Raw genomic sequence first — 12,018 nt, forward strand, 5'->3', positions numbered from 1 at the left:
CAAGAGAAGAGAGTTTGAATTGTGTTATCCAAAAACATGGATTTTCAAACGATTGAAAGATTCATCATCTTCGTCGAGATCATTTGGTGCAGCGGAAATGTGAGAGTAGGGAATGAGACAATGAACACCATCGTTTTATCCTGATTCACCCCCTGAACGATAGGGCTACCTCCAGTCCTTGGCTATACCAAGATTTCACAAAGCTCAAGTATCAAGGATATAACACCCCGATTTCGGTGGCGTCACTTTAGTAACCAAAAGTAAACTTAATGCGGAAAAACGTAAATATTTTTTTTTATAATAACTAAGACAAGACTGAATTAAATAAAGGCCAAATGCGAAAGGCAACAGAACTAATATACAATATATATAGCATCCCCTGCTGTAAATAGCGACCTCGTCACGAGTAACCTCCAATGACGGAAAGTAGAAAAGTGTAACGCCCGTAGGCAAAATGTACAATCCCAAAATGTTAGGTCAAGTGTCAGCAACACAAGCCCTCAAAAATAAGAATAAGTCAGAGCTAGGACACTAACACCCAACCTTAATAGACTCTAATCACCCATCCCCCATACTTCCATCATCGACTCCCATCTGGTCATGCATGAAGTCCGGGTCCACGTCGAAGGCTCAATAGTAGTCATTTCGCTCCGGGTCTTCCCCGAACGACGAGGAATCATGGAAGAATCCACCAACGACATCTGACAAAAAGGGCATACATAGCCCCCCAAACACAGGTAGCACGTGCAAGGGTCAACTTACGGAATATAGGATAGAGAATTCAAGACACCAGATAAAGTATAAGGGGTATATATATATATGTTGTCTATATACATATAAGTTCTGCATTGTCTACCCTAAGGTTTGAACATAGCATGTTATCAAATCTCTAGTACAATTCAATCATCAAAGCACATACGATATTTATCAACATCTACTCATCCAAATCCCCAACGAATATAATTAGAGTGCATGATATGTCAATGCAACGTCAATCTCGACGATTCCGGAAAGAGTAGGCTGGGCACGTTTGAGTCGGTCCTAACACTGGCATTGTGTCGACCATAACCCTCGAGTGTCACTTACAACCTTGACATAGCCGGATCAGTTCTAACCCTGCGGGTCGACTTTTCCCTCCGCTATGCCCGACAATCAACAGGTCGATCCTAACCTCACGGTCGATCATATCCCCCGTCGATGTCCGAATTACCCGAAGGTATAAACTGTACCCGAAGGCATAAACTGTACCCGAAGGCATAAACTGTACCCGAAGGCATAAACTGTACCCGAAGGCATAAACTTAACTCATGATGATTCCTCGAATCATCCGACTCATCTCCATCCGATGGTCAAAAACTGCTCAGCGAGCAAAGAGTATCGACATACTCGAAAACTATCAGTCTCCCGGCTTATCCCTCGGATAGCCCAACGACATAACTGCTCCCACAGCACAAGAGTATCAACATACTCAAAACTTCTCAACTTTCTCAACACTTGGATCCGACGACACTTCTCGTTTTCCAAAACTAAGATCTTCATCATAAGCTTCCTTTCGAGTTTATTATCATTATTTGAAGGTTTTAGAGGTTGTTTAATGTCTTATGAGTTTTCTTTACAAAATGAGATCCTTTTAATCTTATCGCGAATCTTATAAGTTCCGGGATCTCCAAATCCCAAATGACTCCAGAGAATGTCTCGATCCATAAACACCATAACAAGTCCCGAATCTCATTCGTCCTATCAAGCTTCCTCCAAAACTCTCAAAATAAAATCGGCATGACCTGCCCGCTATCCTCACCATTCAGAATCTCAGTTTCTAGCGCAAAGCATATTTAAATCATCACAATCAACAACATGTCATATATCCATAAATCTCATCATAAACACTTAACACTTAGCGTATAAAGCATGCACCACACATCCTAGATTACCCACATAGCACAATAGCATGTAATTCACTCTCAAAAACATTCAGTAGATGAATCATCTACATTGTCAGCCGAAGCCTCAGAAAACATTTTACCAGTCAAACACAAACAAGTGCATAAACAATAAATCAAGTCGACTTCATCGACACCTAAAGCATTAACTAGCAAGGTAAGTTGCCCTTACCTCTAGTTATTCCAGCGTTCTCCTCTAACGTTCCTTCACAATGAGCTCCTTGATCTTCAGGAAATTCTTCAAAAGAACCTTTAAAGTAAAACCACAGAATTCTATCAAAATCTATCGGAAACTAAGCTATCAATGCTCACTAAGGTTACTCGAAGTAATCTATACTCTAAGGTACGATAATCTAGCGCGAAAGACAAGTTTTCGGAAAAGGAAATTTTCCTCCTCCCCCCTAATAGGGCTCGGCCACTTTGTGCAATTATGGGGCTCGGTTTTTCTTCGATCAAACCTGGTTCCTATGCTTTCATAAGCCGTAACTAAGGGTATTCTGAACTCGGAAAAATTATCGGATCAAAAACTGTCGCAGGGGTATTTTGGTCATGATTTTTAACTTAGAAATTTCAAAACTGAAATCCCAAAAATAAAATTTTGCAGGGACCTCACCAACGACGTTTATGACAACTAATCCTACTAGCACTAAGCTAAGGCGATAGTTTTCAGCCTAAAGGTTGAAGCTTTACACCAAAAACTCCAAAAATGGGTATTTTAGGCTCAAATTGATTCCGGCGGAATTCCGGCGACATAACGGAAAATCTAACCCGGCAGAAGTGATCTTGGGCGCATAAGGAAGAGGTTTAGAATCAGAAATGAAAGATTCAGGATAGTTTTGCAAAAACCCATAAACTATCCACTCAGAAAACTCTACAGAAAAGCTATGGAAAAAGCGATCAGAGGTAAGGATTAGCGACTATACCTCGAAGCCTTGAAGTAGCAACTGATTGATCGACGATCAAGCAAACGATGAAGAAAATCTTCTCTTCTCCCTCCCTTGTAGAACTCGCGGCCTTGATGAAGAAAATGGAGGAAAATTTGAGTTTTTCTTCCTTTCTTTGCTATATATAAAGGTTGGAAATTCGCGGGAAAATGAAAGTTTCGCGAATCTGATTTTTCCGGCTTCATTCTCCGGGAATTCTAAGATAGGTTTTGGCGAAAGAATTCCAAAACTAAAATGAGGTCTCTTTGTATTTTTGGCTACTAAAGCATAGTCGGTATAAAACTATTTTACCCGATAAGTTGCTTTTTGCATCGGATGTCGGAATGGAAAACTTCCTTCTGAAGAAAGATTGAAATCATCAAAAGAAATGGGTGTACGCGTGTAGAATCTTCATTTGAAGCTTTGAATAGAAAAAGTCTTCATCGTCGAGAAATTCTAGGGTTTTGAAATACCAGGGATTCGGTTTCGGCAAACTTCCGATGATTGGAATCGGACGTTCGTAGATCCTAGAGTTTCGCCTCGAAACGATTGTGATATATGGAAAAAGAGAAGTTCTAACATTTCTCTGAAGATTTTTTGGAACTAACTTCCATCGTGCCTAAAAGTGAAAACTAGCTATATTCTAGGGTTTCTGACCTAGGTTTAAGCATATAACGATCGTGCTATAATTTAAATCGACTTCAATACGATCCTCAGACTTTTCCTGAACTTTCTCCTTCATAAATTTATTTCATTTGGTAAACTCTAGTTCAGGTTTCCCTTCACAATACATCAACCCTAATCGTAAATGGAAATCTCTTCCACTTATTCTAAGCTTAAAAACTTGGGTCTTACAAAGGACTTCTCCCTTATAAGTATTATTTTACCCCTACCTCTTCAGGCAAAACAAGTATTATTTTTTCACTACCTCTCCAGGCATAACAAGTATTCTTTTGCCACTTCATCTTCAGGCATTAAGTATTCTTTGGTTGCTGCCTCTCTAGGAAAAACATGTATTTGTAGGACTCATCCTTACTATGTATTATCAGAACTCCTCCTTTACAACAAGTTTAAAGGACTTCTCCTTAAATGATGTTTCTCAAGATCATTTCATCTACAAAAATCTCTTCTAGAAAGAGTGATGGTAGATACAATTAGGTGCATAAATCATAAAGTATTTTGGATGACATTTGACTCTAAGGATGTACTTTATGTTCTATTACATGAGAGTGTTAGATTAGATTTAACTCTTATGAAAATCTACTCTTCATGTTGAAGCAGACAATATTGATGATTGTTTCTGAGTGATGAGCTCTAAGGTTTCTTTTTACTCTTAATCATGTTGAGCATGGAAGCTCAATCTTGGTGTCTTGGAGAGCATAAGCGCTGGTTCTGCAAGTCTTCTGATATTCACATTATGCCCGAAAACTCATACATCCAACCTTGACAAGGCAAGTACCTAGGGGTAACAACGAATGTCCAAATCATAAAGTACAATAGAATAAAGTCTAGTTCGACAACGGAACCCAAAATGCAACAACTCTATAAATCTGATATACTCCCTACGACTTCCACACCGGAGAATCGCAGGAAAGCAATGCACCGGAACGTACCCCAAACAAAAATTAACTTATATAAATAACCCTACAAGTTTTAACCAATGACGGTAAGCTTCACTACCGAATGCCCTAGCCTTACATCTAACACCACTTTCACCGTCTTCGGTTACGCCACCAAAGTAGTCTTCTCGTCCAACAACACAGTCACCTTCGCACAACAACACGACGACTACTCACAACAACACCTATTATGGCCTAGCAGTTTTCCTGCCGCCCAAGCACACATGATACAGACAAGGCAAGAAAGGGTCAACTTCCAAGAGTAATGTAATATATGCCCTAGTGTAACACCCCGATTTCGGTGGCGTCACTTTAGTAACCAAAAAGAAAGTTTAAGCGGAAAAACGTGAATATTTTTTTTTTCGATAATAAAATTAGAAACTGAACGAAATGAACTCCCAACAAAAGATAACAGAACTAATATATAATATAAATACAGCCCCCGCTGTAAGTAGCAAACCACGTCACGAGTAAACCTCCAGTGACGGGAAGTAACAGAAGGTAACGCCCGTAGGAAAAATGTACAGACCAAAAGTAAAGGTTAAGTGTCCGCAACACAAACCTCAAAAATGAGAATAAGGCAGCCCATACGGCCTAAAACAAGACCTCCTAGCCCAACCAACTCTCTGTGATTCCCGTAGAGAAACCACACAAAAAGCTATAGGTGGGAAACTACCCTGTCCCAGTAAGAAAACGTGACGGTCAGAGCTAAGACTCTACTCCTACACTAAGTCTATATACACCATCCGTTCTCCTCTTGCTACCGCGATGCGCTCCTGTTCCGGCATCTCAAACCTAGTTCCCCCCGAAGGGTGAACCATCGTGAATCAGTCCGCCATGGACATCTGACAAAGGGCGTAGTCCGCCAAAGCACACACAGAAGACGCGAGGGTCAACTCCAAAGAATTACATAAATAATACACCCAGTAGATAAAGTTTTAAGGGATAGCTACTTAGGCTTATAAATTAGAGATAGCATCCTAGGGTTGTAGAGTTCACAGTGAATATAAAAGACGATAATAACAATTAGCATGCATCAAATAGGATTAACAATTATCAATCACACTCAGCAACTAAGTCAGTATGCATGTTACATGAAATGCAATGCCGGTTAACCAAATGCATTCCGGAACGGATGGGCATCAACGAGTCAATCCTAGCACCAGCAACGGTGGGACCATTTCCGCTCGCGTGTCTCTTACACCACACAAAGTGTAGTCAGATCAGCAGTGAACCCGAAGGTCTGCCATTTCCGTCTGCTACTAAGAATCACCGCAGTGTTCTTATATGGAAATCCGAGTCTTATGACCATTTTGGAATCCACCGAGGTCCGAAGTCCGTCTCGTGTTAATACCTCAAAATGAGTGCATGAATGCAAAGTGATTAACCAAACAACGTCTCCGACCTCACTCGACACGTCGCCACGTGTTCTAACTAACTTATTTGTCTCTAAAAAGAATACCCTAAGGTAAAAGTCGATTCTGCGACAAAATACAATTAATCGTAAAATGAGTGCAAACACTCACGATAACTCTTCGAGTCATCAATGCTCTCACGAAGTCTCACGCTTCAGTGGAGTCTTATACAATCACGAAGTCTCACGCTTCAGTGAAGTTTTATGCTTTCACAAGGTCTCACGCCTCAGTGAATTTACACACTTGCACGAAGTCTCACGCTTCAATGAAGTTTCATGCTGTTCACGAGGTCTCACGCCTCAGTGAAGATCCATGCTTTTCACGAGGTCTCACGCCTCAGTGAAGATTCACACTTTCACAAGGTCTCACGCCTCAGTGAAGCTTCTCGGCTCATCCCTTGGATGGCTAAACAAATTGCTCAAAGAGCGAAGGAGTATCAACATACTCAGAAACCTACAATTCTCCCATAACTTGGATTCGACGACAATTCTCCTTTTCCAAAACTAATATTCAATCCTAAGCTTGCATCCGAGATTGTTATCATTATTTAAAGGTTTAGAGGTTGTTTAATATCTTATGAATTTTCCTTGTAAAAATAGTTTCCTTTTAGTCTTATCGTATTTCCTATGAGTCTTCAAAGATCCCATAATCCCAAGTAATTCCCAGAGAATGTCTCGATCCACTAAAACAATAACTAGGCCCGAACTCCGTTCGTCCCGTCAAACTCTCTCAAAACTCTCATAAAAATCGGCATGACTTGCCCGTAATCCTCACTCTCCAGTACCATAGATATATGTATGATGGCATAGTTAAATTAGCACAGTCAACAATCATGGCACATATATCAACACATCCTAGAATAACCACGTAGCACTTAGCATATAAAGCAGATATCACACATCCTAGATTAACCATTTAGCACATAGCATGTAATTCAAACTCAAAAACAGTTAGTAGATGAATAATCATCATTTTCAGCCGAAGCCTCAGAAAACATTTCCCAGTCAAACACAAACAAGTGCATAAACAGTAAATCAAGTCGAAAGCGTCGACACCTAAAGCATTAACTAATAGTTCAGTGAGTAGCCCTCACCTGTAGATTCTCCAGGGTTCTCTTCAAACGCTCCTTCACAATCAGCTCCTTGCTCTTCGGGAAATTCCTCAAATGCACCTTAGAGCAAAAACCACAGAATTCCATCATAACCAATCAGAAACTCAGCAATCAATACTCACTAATCTAGCGCAAAAGGACAAGTTTTCGAAAAAAGAATTTTCTTCCTCCTCCTAGGGTGCTCTCGGCCACACATGGTAATTGTGTGTGTCGATTTTTCTTCGATCAAACTTGGTTCCTAGGCTATCATTAGTCGTAACTAAGGGTATTCTAAACTCGGAAAAATTATCGGATCGAAAAACTGTCACAGGGGTATTTTGGTCAATATTTTCAGCTCAGAATTTCAAAATCAGAGTTTCGAAAAACAAATTAGATGGGGTTGATACTAACGAAGATTATGACGACTAATCTTACTAACGCTAAGCTAAGTCGAGGGTTTTAAGCCCAAAGGTTGGAACTTTAGCCAAAATGGGTATTATGAGCAGAATTGAAACTCGGCGGCAATTCGGCGAGAATCGGCGAAATGAAATCCGCTAAACATGCTCAGGGGCACGCAGGGAATAAGTTTAGATAGAAAGATGAAGTTATCTGGATAGTTTTGCAAAAAGCTCAAAACTTAGAGCACAGAAAAGCATAGAGAAAAGCGGCAGAATTTACGATCAGAAGTAAGGAAAAGCATAAGTATCTTGAGGCCTACGCGTAGCAACGAACTGTGGAATAATCAAGCAAGAATCGGCGAAAAACTCTTCTCCTCTTTCTCCTCTTGTGGCCGCGGGTTTGGGTGGGTTTTTGGGTGATATTTTTGTTCTCTTTTCATTCTTCAAACTACACATATATATAGTGAATGAAATGGAAGATATTTATCAAAGATCGGATAAGGATGAATAGATATTTATCAAGATCGGATAAGGATGAATAGATATTTATCAAGATCGGATAAGGATGAATAGATATTTATCAAAGATCGGATAAGGATGAATAGATATTTATCAAAGATATTTTGAGAAGATATTTTGTAAACCGGTACAGATTTGTTTAGATATCGGAGGATTTAACTCATAGAGTTAAAATAAAAATATAAGAGTGATTCCTATTTTTCCGGCTTCATTCTCCGTGAATTCTAAGATCGGTTTTGGCAACAGAATTCCAAAACTCAACAGAGGTTTCCTTGTATTTTAGGTGACTAATGCAAAGTCGGTGTAAAACTATTTTACCCGATAAGTTACTTTTTGCAGTGGATGTCGGAAGAGAAAACTTCCTTCTGAAGAAAGATGGGAAACATCAGGAGAAATGGGTGTGCGCGTGTGGAATCTTCATTTGGAGCTCTGAATAGAAAAAGTCTTCATCGTCGGTTGATTTTAGGTTTCTTGAACTATCAGGGTTTTAGTTTCGGCAAACTTCCGAGGATTGGAATCGGACGTTCATAGATTCTAGGGTTTTGCCTCAAAACGATTGTCGTATAAGGATTAAGAGAAGTTCTAACATTTCTCTGAAGATTTTTGGAATTAGTTTCCATCGTCTCTTTAAGTGTAAACTAGCTATTTACTAGGGTTTCTGCCCTAGGTTTAAGCGTATATCGATCGTGCTATACCTTTTATCGACTTCGATACAATCCTTAGACTTTTCCTGAACTTTCTCCTTCATAAATTTATTTCATTCGATAAACTCTTGTTCAGGTTTTTCCTTCGCGATACATCAAGCCTAATCGTAAATGGAAATCTCTTCCACTTCTTCTAAGCTTAAAAACTTGGGTCTTACACCTAGCATATTTCAGCATAGTTATAAACGACGTGTAAATAATAACTCAACGCGGTACATATTCATCTAGTATATGTGCATCAAGCCGTTAGTCTATAAGTTCGTCGCCCACGCATAAGCATGTCTTCATATCCCAATACCCTACAAGTTTTAATCAATGACGATAAGCTTCACTACCCAATGCCCTAGCCTTACATCTAACACCACTTTCACCATCTTCGGTTACGCCACCAAAGGAGTCTTCTCGTCCAATAACACAGTCACCTTCACACAGCAACACAGCGGCTACTCACAACAACACCTATTATGGCCTGTCAGTTTTCCTGCCGCCCAAGCACACATAATACAAACAAGGCAAGAAAGGGTCAACTTCCAAGAGTAATGTAATATATGCCCTAGCATATTTCAGCATAGTCAACGCGGTACATGTTCATCTAGTATATGTGCATCAAGCCATTAGTCTATAAGTTCGTCGCCCACGCATAAGCATGTCTTCATATCCTCACTAGGGCAGCGCCATACGCCCCCAAAGTACTTGCACGACGCAATGGTCAATCAAACTAACGCGATTGAAGTCTATCCCTTTAATCTAACAACAAACAATAAGATTAAGGTATATCCCCTTAATAAAAAACAAATAATAAGATATAGGTCTATCCCCTTAATCAAACAACAAACAACAAGATTAAGGTCTATCCTCTTAATCAAACCTCAAACAACAGGATTAAGGTTCATCCACTTAATAAAAAAACAACGCACACGATTGAGGTCCATCTCCTCTATCAAACAACAAACACAATTAAGGTCCATCCCCTTAACCGATCAAACACCATGATTGAGGTTCATCCCCTCAACCACTCACAACCACGATCAAGGTACATCCCCTTAATCGATTAAAAACACGATCGAGGTCCATCCCCTTAACCGGTCAACAGACACGGTTAAGGTTCATCCCCTTAACTGGTCAACAAACATGATTGAAGTCTATTCCCTCAATCAACAACAAAACAAAATTAAGATCTATCCCCTTAATCCAACAACAAGCAACACGGTTGAGGTTGATCCCCTCAACCAACGTGAAGCTCGATCTCTTGACCGTCTCAACTTTACCGATGCCTGATCTTTCAACCGTCTCAACCTCAAGTTATGCACGCATGCAAAAGCTAGCAAACAACGATTCGTCCTAACCCGGATTCGTCCTCTGCAAGTTCTCCTTCATTCCTTCTGCAAACGATCCTGCTCTTCTGCTAGAAGGTCTTCTGATCTTCTATCGACAACTCTTCTTTCTGATGTTTGTTGTCTTATCTCCTTTTCAACTCTGATCAGAATCTTCGCGTTGAAGAATCGCTTTTAGATTTTGTCGATATCTCCTCTTGATACGATCTTCAACTTTCTTCCAAAGCTCCTTTATCATCGTAGAGTCAGACGATGATATCCTTTCTCGAGCTCTGTCTTTTCCTTGTATAGACGATCCTTGCAGATATGACTTTTCCTTAAAGGGATCGTCTGAGCAGAAGACTAATTACTTAGACTGTCCTCGCTTATCCCAAATTTCAAGTCATTTGAAATCTAAGACAAACTAGTAGATCATAAATTCTCAGTCTTTGACTATGCTTGTTTGTCCTGAAATTCAATCATATGAAGTTCCAAGATGTAACAAGTAAGTCACAAAATTGATTTTCTCCTGAAACATAAACAACAAGGATTCATTAGATTGTATTTAGAGACTCTTGAAAATTGTTATCATTCAAAACAAGATAGGCGATGAAGGCATTTGAACTCAATAGAGTGGTGTATTATAGGGACGGTGGAACTATTACGGTAGAAGTGGGAGTCTTTGCGTGTGGAATCGGCGGTGGAGTTATGGAGTTTGGTCCCTTATGCTTTGGGGTGGTCGATATGGATGGAAAGAAACAATGTTATTTCAAGGGAAAGATAGCAGCGGCTGATCAAGTGTGGGATATTCATCTCACCAAAATTTTCTGGTGGATAAAGGCTGCAAATATAGAGTGTGCGTATGGGTTATATGATTTTTTGAAGCAGTTTGAAAAGGTGAGGGTGGCCAAGCTGGTGCTGATTCGTAGGAATGTGGAGTGGTGCAGACCTGAGTGTGGGGTGATGAAGTTTAACGTCGATGGAGCGGCATGGGGATCGCCGGGGATGGGAGGAATTGGCGGTGTGGTGCGTGATTGGAGGGGGGAAAGGAGGTTTTTTTTTTCAAAACCGGTGGGGGTGGTGTATGCGCATCAGGCGGAGGTCATGGCAATACGACATGCGTTAGAATTCTGCAGGGAATTTAATATTTGTCATATTTTGTTGGAAAGTGATTCTACCTTGGCCGTTGGGTGGGTGTTGCGACCAAAGTTTAGGCCATGGAAGTTGCTTAATGATTTACATGCAATTGATTGCTTTAGAATTGAGGTCGATTGCATCAATGTTTCACATGTATTTCGGGAGGAAAATGACAAGGCAGATACATTGGCAAAGGAGGTGTTGACAGGGAAGATGTGATGTGGGTTTGTTGTGTGTAAGGTGTCCAATGCATGATGGGCTGGGAGATGAAGCTTGGAGGATAAGTGTTGCAGGATTGCGGTTGGAAAAGTGAGGTGGTATTCATGTGGGTGTGCGTTGGGAGGTTGCTGGTAGTGAAGTTAGTTTTCTAGTATGGAAATTTGGGTTTTCTTTCAAGGGGCAGGAGCTATGTGTTGTGAATTGAGAAGGGGAAAATACGAAAGTGGTACTTTTAATGTTTTGGTTAAGAGGCGGGATTTGTTGTTTTTCTGGCGTGGAATGTTTGCAGATTGCTCTTGCAGGTTGCTGTAACTTTCTTGAGGATCGGAGGAACGTAAAGAGGAATACATGAATGGTTGTTGTCTATGTGTGGGTTCATTAGAGGGATCCTTGTTGGGATTATGCTGTCTTTTGAATGTAACTTTGCTCTAAATTCGTAAATTTGGCTTCCTTGAGAGTGTTTGTACTCTTTTTTCACTAGGTTTTTCCTAACAAGGTTTTAATGAGGCACACTCTTCAGTTTTTTTTTCAACTGCAAAAAATTAGAGATAGTTCTGTTGTGCTTTGATAGCATTGTCCTGTACTTTCCCATGAGTTTGTTTTTAGGCTCATGTTTGATTTCTTATCAATAATACTTTTATTTTCAAAAAAATATAATTAATCATGTATTCAGTATATCTTAATAATTATTCCCTATAAAAGTGATCTACTGAGGTTTATAACATCTCCCTTGGTATGAGC

The sequence above is a fragment of the Lotus japonicus genome, chromosome 2, assembly GCF_012489685.1.
Source record: "Lotus japonicus ecotype B-129 chromosome 2, LjGifu_v1.2".
NCBI classification, from domain to species: domain Eukaryota; kingdom Viridiplantae; phylum Streptophyta; class Magnoliopsida; order Fabales; family Fabaceae; genus Lotus; species Lotus japonicus.